The following is a 7748-nucleotide window of genomic DNA, read 5'->3' on the forward strand; positions in this document are numbered from 1 at the left end:
GGATTGCTTCACTTGTTATTTTCTTCACATGACTGTAGCCTTTTATTTTTGTTTAAAGTGAATTTTGTAATGTGGTATTGCACCCCTGTGGGCTCAGCTCTGGTCACTTATAGTTTCAAGCTTAACAGAGTGAAAATCACCTCTGCTACTTGCTTTAGATTTAGAGTCTGTAAGAACACATAAAGAGCAAAGGTGGTGACCACACATACATTCATAAGTACAAGGTATCTATTTTACAAGTTTTATTAAAATTACAATTAAAGTTATGATTACCCAAGCATATAGAAATTCTATACAAACCTATGCACAAGTTGCAAATATAGTTATACTCACATCCTTAACAATAGTGTTAGGGTCTGATGAGTCTCTCATGGATTGATCATCAGTAGAGGGATGGTTCCTGCTGGAGTGTCCCATAGGGAGCTCAATTTTCCCGCTCTGGGCACCCCCTTTTATAATGTAATTCTGACTATATCGCATTAACATTTATGCGCATCATGCACCCTGCAAGGGCATGTGTTAGAAAATGGAATCTTACTCTTACTGTTAATTTTTCGCAATATGATGCATTGGTACATCTTTTCATGTAATCTTAGGGCACTGGGTTATTGTTTGGTCCCTTATGTCAGCATTTCTTAGCTCCAAGGCCTAAAATAGCTAAGCTAAACTCTTGTAGGCCTCAGCCTACAGGCCTTTCATTTCAACCCTACTCACTTTCACTTAGATACCTAATACATGATTATCCTTCTAACTACGGATCAGTTTTATACTTCTATAATCCTTCAATTTAACTCTATTTAGCATACGATTATATATAACATAACATGTCAGTTAATTATAACATCACACAATAAATGAACAATGAACTAAAATCATTGGCTACATGACTCAGAAACTTAGCAAATTTCCTTTGGAACTCCACAATTGAGTTAAGGGTTGCGGGGGGGGGGGAGTTTTGGTGATTGTCTGCAAAGATGAGGAGAGGACAGAGTAGTTAAATAGACATGGGAAGTATTGGACAGGAGACTGGGAAGGAGAAATGGATGAGACTGTTCTTAAGTCAAATATCTTTTTATTAACACCCCTAACGTAGGTAATAAATCCTATTTATAGGATCTGGATTCTTTTATTTTTCCATCAATGAGCTAGTACGGTTGTTCTTTTATATAGACAACCGATGGCCCTGTGAATAAAACAGGGTCCCTTTTATTGAAGACAGTGTAAAATCAAACAAGTCTATTTGCTTTCCAACAGGAGACAATGAGCTAAGGTTCTAAGCATTGGAACAATAGATTAGGTGCAGCTCATAGGATTCCCTACTGGTTAGTAGTGTTACCTTCAGTAGGGGAAAGTTACCAGCACCCCCTGCATTAAGTGAAAGAGACTGGGGTCTGTCAAAAAGGTTCCTCTCCTTCCCCACTTGAGACCCAATTAAACTGGTTGTTAGCTAGAAAATTCCAACAGGGAATTCACCTCTGCAGAGTCCACGGTGTCTGACCATGAGCTTGTTGTTCCAAAGCTAATTACCCAGCAAATAGCTTGTTGGTCCAAGATTCTGTGCCATCCATTGCTATGGGTGCCAGAAGACCCAGAGAGGGAGAAGGTGGCTCATAGACCTTTCTTCTCTAAGTCTCCATCTCCATAAGCACCAAGTGGGGCAGGCCAGTGATGGCAGATGGGTGCCTTCACATACACACATCCCCCTCCTTCCACAGCTGATCCCTGAAAGGTCAGAGGAAAGTGCCAGAGAGGCTAACTTGTGTAGACAAGAAAGGACACAACCACTATCCATCTGGGAGCGTATCATCTGTAGGAGTGTGGCCGTCAAAACAAGTCACGTCATGTTTGTGTCTGGAGCAAGCCATGTGATACAGGAGGCTAAATTTCCCATGAATGGGAGCTGTTGTTCCATATGCAGTCATGAGTTTGACCCTTTGTGGGACTGGGAAAGGTCACCTGCAAACTCCAGTAGCGATGACTATGGATTTGTCCACCAGCAACACCACCTTCTTCTACTATTAGCTCTAGTAGAATGCCTTGTGTTAGCTTAAGATGCTTGCCCATTACTGGCAGCCAAAGGTCTTTCCAGCCCTGCACTGGGTGCAGACTGATCACTGCAGGGGTCAGGAAGGACGTTTTTCTCCTATGTGTAGACACCTCCAAATTATGAAATCCCAAGGAGGGAGGGAGCACAGACATACACTGTGTGTTCTTTAGCCTGGCTGCTGGCCTTGTGCATCCTTTGGTACCAAATTTGACAGATTGTTTATGCTTTGGTACACAGAACAATATGGTCTAGTGGCCAGAGCATGGAACTGTGCACCAGGACTCCTGTGTTCTTTTACTGTCTGTGCAATTGATGGACCTCTTGGACAAGTCTCAGCTTTAGATTACGAGTGTTATAAAGCACATATCATGAGAATTAATGTTTGCAAAAGGCCTTAAGATGAAAGTTTCCCTGTAATGTAAAGACAACAGTTTATTAGCTACTTATCTCTTCCTCTTAGGGGCCTCTGAACTACGCCCCTGCTTTGTTTTACTGCTGCTCTGCAGCAAAAAATAAATAAAAAATAAAAAAAATCAATGCTTATCAAACAGAAACAAGATAAAATATGGATTGCTCAGCCAAAGAGCTACCAAAGGGACATGTTATAACTATGTGTGAGTATATGAAAGGTGTAGGCCATAAGGAGAGAAGGGAATTGTTTAGAGTGGTGGGGGGGGGGAGAGGTTGCAGCCAAGAACAATGAAGTGAAACTGGGCCAAAAAAACAAACAAACAAAAAAACCACACTTATTGATGGAAAGTTAAAGGGAAATTAACTTATTAACAAATGGACCTGTGAGTGTCTTTGGTTATGGTGCTGTTCTGCAGATTCGTCTGCAAAATTTCCTCTCCGGAGCTCTGACAGAGCGGGGAGGGTTCTCAGATGGCGAGTGTCTAAATAAAGGAAGCAGTCACGCAACTGAGCTTGGAAGAACAGTTCTTTCGCATGGTGCAATTTCTCCCGCCACCTGCTGACTTCTCTGCAGCCCTTGATGGGGGTAGCAGAGTTGCAGCCCAATCTGTTTCAATTAGGAGATTTTTAAAAGATATTTAAGCATCTAAAATTTGGTGCCTAGTGGGATTTTCAGAAGCATGTCAGTGCCTAACTCCCATTGATTACAATGTGAATTAGGCACATAGGAGCTTTGAATGTCCCATTAGGTGCCTATCTGCATCTTTAGGACCTACATACCTTTAAAGATCTGGCCCATTTTCCTTCTCCATCCTTCGTGTACCGATCAGGTGCAATAGTCATGCCATGCAGTGGATTGGGCACATGCGGCTGAAACCAAAATGAATCCTCTATGTACACAAATTGCAAAGGGGGAAAACAAATGGCTTCCTGGGCCTATAGTTAACAGTTCTGAACAGATGCCACAGCTAAAGCTATGCACGGTACAGAGGAAGCGCTGGTGATAGCTGGCATGCTCACTTTCTGAGAGGGGAATATGAATGACTGTAACCTTACAGCAGCCTCCCTGGGGTCCACCAGTGCCTATGGGAACCAGTCTGAGAGGAGAATGGCTCAGAGGCAAAGTCAAAGTCAAAGTCATTGAAGAAAGAAGCCAGGAAATATATATATATATATATACATACATATACACACACACAGTGTCTGTCTGGGGGTAGTTCAGATCCCACTGCACTGAGCATAGTATAAATGTTTAGAGGCAAAGAGAGGGAGAATAGCGTCACGGAGACTGGCTCCCCTCTGTGGTCCAACGCTCGCTTACATCCAGCTTCAGAAGACACACCTCAATCCCTTTGAAAATGGGGATCCCCGTTCCCCCCTCCTGTAGCCCAGTAGTTCTGCTGTGAACAACATCACTGCAGTGATAGTTGCTAGGGCACTACTAAAAATAACCAAACAAGCAAGCCACCCTGTGGTGCTAACACATGGGAGATTCCCCTAAACTATGGCCTCCCCTCCCCGGTATAGGATTTATTCACTCCAGTTGTTGTAGGCCAATTACAATTAGAACAAATTAAACAAATGTTGCTGATCTGGCTGGCTCACCCTCCCACCCCCTGCTTCAGCAAGAGCTGCCTATCTAATTTCAAACCTCTAAGTGACCTGAATTATTCTGATCCCGAGCATGGTCTCCTGTCTGCAGAAACTAAACTGCTGTGTGTTCATTAATTCAAAGCTAAGGTAGGATTACCACAGCACTAGGTGACAACCTGGGATTAGGTGATTTTATTTCTAAAAGCTCCATCCTCTTAACAGAAAACAGAATGCAAACAATGATCCAGAAAGGTAGGGGAGGTAGGGTTTTGGGGCCAGGGAGCAGGGCTCCACCAGCGTGAATGATAAGGTATTTGCATTCCCTAAATGTCATGAGGACTACCCCATAGGAAACTAACCAGCTTTTCCTGCCTATGATGTTAAAGTTATGTTATCAGCTTTGTGGGAGGCATTGGAAACAGACAGAGGCAATGTTTTCTAAGGGAGGATTTGACATCACCACCATCGCTGTCTGCCCTTTGCTCAGTCTGGCTATAGAGACAAAGGAAGTCTCTCTCTGCTCATAGGGAAGCCTTGTTCTGTATGTACAACCCCAACACCTACACAGAGAGTCAAAAGCCAGAAGGTACCATCATGATCAACTAATCTGACCTCCTGCATTACACAAGATGGACATGGAGATGCAAACAGAAGCAATGCAGATAGCAGCGCCCCTCATACCAATATACTCTGGGATGCGAACAGAGAACCAAATGTATACATTTCATACAGACACCCCCAAAAAGCCAATGGACATGCTTTTACATGAACGCACAACACCAACATACGCACACAAGAAACCAGTACATATGCACACACTTCAGGAGACACAGACAGACAGTACTTATGCAGATACGCTCAGAGACTCTCTCTCACACAGAATGTGACTACACACTCACATTTGGATACACGAACTTGCCTATTCTGCTTTCTTTGGGCCACTTCCTCTTTTATTTCCTTCCTGCTGCTGTACTTGCCCAGCTGTTCAACACTTTAAAAAAAATAGTATTTAAACACCCCTCTCTTTTACCCTGGCTCTCAAGGACAAGTAGCAAAATGTCTTCGTTTGCCAGCTAATCAAAAGAATATTGTATAGAACACGTGGCTGCTCTAACAATACCCCCCTAGCACTTCCTTAGATCCCTTCAGGGATGGGTTCTAGCTGCTATTTTTAAATTAAATAAATGGAAGGAGGGTTTATTAAAACATGGACAGATCTTCTGAATTTGGGCCTTTATCTTCCAAAGGTCTGGCAGGAACTGAGAATGCTGCTGTCCATATATGGTAAATCTACACTGCAAAAAAAAAAACAAAAAACACAGAAGCAAGTTGCCAAACCTGGAACAACTGACTCAGGTTTGTTCTTTGAGGTTAAAAATTGCAGCATAGCCATTCCCACGCTCAGGCAGCAGCTGGGCTCTGAGACCCACCTCAGTCACAGGCTTTCAGAACCCAGGCTCCAGCACACCGCAAGTCTACACTGCTCTTCTTAGCCTTGTAGCAGAAGCCCTGGGAGCCCAGGTCAGTTACCCTGGTGTAGCAGAGTGCTGAGACCTGACAGGTGGGTTCACCCTCTAATCAGAGTAGCCTCAATTAGTTCCCTCAGTGAGGGCTGATTGAATAATTAGGTAATCAGAAGGAGAGGATGGGGAGGTAATGAACTAATTAGGCCTCAGCTGGCTAACCTGATAAAAACCAGGAAGGCAGGGTTAGGGGGGAGGACAGGGCTAGCTGAGTCTAGAGTGTCTCTAGGGAGAGCTCTTTTCTGCCAGGGCCTTAGTAAAGGGGGTGAAAGATGCATGGATGTAAAACTGTGATGTTGCACTATACTGGTGGTAGTAGAAGGGTTTAGAATAAAATACAAACTGAACTCTAAAAGAAAGTGGGTCTGAACAGTCTCTGGGGTATCAGAGAATAGGGACAGAGTGTTGCCCCATCAAACCTGGGCTCTGAGACTCTGGGTTGTTTTGATTTTTGTTGTGTAGACATACCCATGGTCCACTTTTCTGCACTGTACAGTCCTTCAGACCCAAAATACACCATGTCAATTGTGCATGCAGGGCTGGATTCAAATTTCATTGAAGCAGATGAAAAGACTCCCATTGACTTTGGCTCTGGACATAACGAGTGGGGGGGAAGCTCCTGCCTCAAATCGTACAGCAGCATACACTCTGGAATAACCACTGGCCATGTATAAATGCTACTAAGCTCTCTCTAAACAGTAACAGGTTCTTCCGAGCTTCCTCTAAATCATAGAATATCAGGGTTGGAAGGGACCTCAGGAGGTCATCTAGTCCAACCCCCTGCTCAAAAGCAGGACCCATCCCCAATTAAATCTTCCCAGCCACGGCTTTGTCAAGCCTGACCTTAAAAACTTCTAAGGAAGGAGATTCCACCACCTCTCTAGGCAACGCATTCCAGTGTTTCACCACCCTCCTAGTGAAAAAGTTTTTCCTAATATCCAACCTAAACCTCCCCCACTGCAACTTGAGACCATTACTCCTTGTCCTGTCCTCTTCCACCACTGAAAATAGTCTAGAACCATCCTCTCTGGAACCACCTCTCAGGTAGTTGAAAGCAGCTATCAAATCCCCCCTCATTCTTTTCTTCTGCAGACTAAACAATCCCAGTTCCCTCAGCCTCTCCTCATAAGGCATGTGTTCCAGACCCCTAATCATTTTTGTTGCCCTTCGCTGGACTCTTTCCAATTTATCCACATCCTTCTTGTAGTGTGGGGCCCAAAACTGGACACAGTACTCCAGATGAGGCCTCACCAATGTCGAATAGAGGGGGATGATCACGTCCCTCGATCTGCTCACTATGTCCCTACTTATACATCCCAAAATGCCATTGGCCTTCTTGGCAACAAGGGCACACTGCTGACTCATATCCAGCTTCTCGTCCACTGTCACCCCTAGGTCCTTTTCTGCAGAACTGCTGCCTAGCCATTCCGTCCCTAGTCTGTAGCTGTGCATTGGGTTCTTCCGTCCTAAGTGCAGGACCCTGCACTTATCCTTATTGAACCTCATCAGATTTCTTTTGGCCCAATCCTCCAATTTGTCTAGGTCCCTCTGTATCCTATCCCTGCCCTCCAGTGTATCTACCACTCCTCCCAGTTTAGTATCATCCGCAAATTTGCTGAGAGTGCAATCCACACCATCCTCCAGATCATTTATAAAGATATTGAACAAAACCGGCCCCAGGACCAACCCCTGGGGCACTCCACTTGACACCGGCTGCCAACTAGACATGGAGCCATTGATCACTACCCGTTGAGCCCGACAATCTAGCCAACTTTCTACCCACCTTATAGTGCATTCATCCAGCCCATACTTCTTTAACTTGCTGACAAGAATACTGTGGGAGACAATGTCAAAAGCTTTGCTAAAGTCAAGATACAATACATCCACTGCTTTCCCTTCATCCACAGAACCAGTAATCTCATCATAGAAGGCGATTAGATTAGTCAGGCATGACCTTCCCTTGGTGAATCCATGCTGACTGTTCCTGATCACTTTCCTCTCATGTAAGTGCTTCAGGATTGATTCTTTGAGGACCTGCTCCATGATTTTTCCGGGGACTGAAGTGAGGCTGACTGGCCTGTCTGTTTATCCTTAATGTTTATCCCACACACCCAAAACAAGATCCCCTACACCAGCATTAATTCAGAGGATCGCTTTTAAATGGGAAAGTTCCT

Source organism: Lepidochelys kempii, chromosome 27, assembly GCF_965140265.1.
Source record: "Lepidochelys kempii isolate rLepKem1 chromosome 27, rLepKem1.hap2, whole genome shotgun sequence".
Taxonomy (NCBI): Eukaryota; Metazoa; Chordata; order Testudines; family Cheloniidae; genus Lepidochelys; species Lepidochelys kempii.